Source organism: Propithecus coquereli, unplaced genomic scaffold (assembly GCF_000956105.1).
Source record: "Propithecus coquereli isolate 6110/MARCELLA unplaced genomic scaffold, Pcoq_1.0 Scaffold131, whole genome shotgun sequence".
Classification (NCBI taxonomy): domain Eukaryota; kingdom Metazoa; phylum Chordata; class Mammalia; order Primates; family Indriidae; genus Propithecus; species Propithecus coquereli.
In genome coordinates this window covers 902,834-904,221 of record NW_012137303.1, presented here as the reverse complement: position 1 = coordinate 904,221, position 1,388 = coordinate 902,834, and the positions used below count along the sequence as shown (strand labels likewise).

Genomic DNA, 1,388 nt, shown 5'->3' with positions numbered 1-1,388 from the left:
ACTGCCGCCACTGAGGGTCCTCCAGGGAACGCGTGAGGCAGAGGGTGTCTCCCGAGCATCCAACACTTTTCCCGGTCGCCTACGAAGGGAGTATTCGCCTTCATTTCCGCCAGCAGAGCACGCTCCCCGCTTTCAGGACCGGTGGCCCTGTGGGGTCCGTGGCTGAACTCAGTCAGCCTTCGCATGCGTCCGGGAGATGCAGTTCCCTGGGCAACTGAGCAAACACGCCGGATGTTCCTGTGTAGCCAATGTATCGAGTGACCAGATATGAAGGCTGCGTGCTCCAGTGGCGCAATCGGTTAGCGCGCGGTACTTATATGGCAGTATATGTGCGAGCGATGCCGAGGTTGTGAGTTCGAGCCTCACCTGGAGCATCCGTTTTGCGACCAAACAGCATAACTGGAAGAACCTTCCCCGCTGCCACCACACTCCTTGGTTTTTAATGCGTTTATAATTGTCTTATAGCGTTTATTCTTACTGGTTTCCTTACAGCTTTTGGAATCAAGCAACGTCATTCAATTACCGACCAAATTCGTTGGGCTGCAGTGACTAACCCTTTATCTCTTTGTCCTGCGAGCCGACCTCAGATAAAGAACATCATCTCTTGACATTCTCCTCTCCACTTTGTTCTTATGATCATCGTTTCTCGGGTAGCCCCTGGTACATACTTATTGAGTGATAAGTAACTTCCTTGAAGTGATACGCAGTGAACTCCATTTGAGGAAACTCAAAGGTGGGAAACTGTAAAGGGTTCCTGCCTGATTCAATTCTGGCTTGGGGGAAAAAAATAAATACTAATTTCTGACGACGGTGTGGCCTCCAGTATTCCTCCCCGTCTCCACCACCCCACACACCTAATTTTACCCGATAGAACCAACAGTCATGGAAGATCTAGCGGCTTTTATCAACTGAGAATCAGAACCTGGTGTCCTTGGACAACCCAACTGCCTGGGCCTGGGAAATGATAAGTGACAATGAGGCTCAGAAGCCAGAAATCTGCAGAACATTACAAGAATATAAGCATATTGTTGTGGGTGGGGTGGGTAGGATGTAGGTAGGGATTCTGACTTTAAAATACGCTCCCCCTCCTCTGGAGCATATGGAACCCGGAGTTTGCCCAAACATAGCTTTTTATCAGGTGCTTTCCCAACTCTTCCCAAGAGGGTGAACTGAACTGAGAAATTTGGAGTTCTTTTCCTATCTTTAAAGATTACCCCAAACCTGAAAGCACATGTGTAAAACTTGGGACATGTGGCAAAAGGTGAATGGAAGAGTGAAATGAACCTGGGCACAGAGAACTCTCTCTTGAGGTCTGGATTCCTAAATGTGTCCTGCATGTGTCTGGACATCATACACTCACAGAACTCTCTCCTGAGGAAGAATAGGGA

At 48.6% G+C, this 1,388-nt stretch overlaps 1 non-coding gene across 1 annotated transcript; it reads left to right on the top strand.

The window, feature by feature from the left end:
• Positions 1–280: 280 nt before the first annotated feature.
• On the top strand, positions 281–374 carry TRNAI-UAU. The gene is made up of 2 exons: positions 281–318; positions 339–374. It is a non-coding gene; the product is annotated as a tRNA-Ile (tRNA).
• Positions 375–1,388: the final 1,014 nt, after the last annotated feature.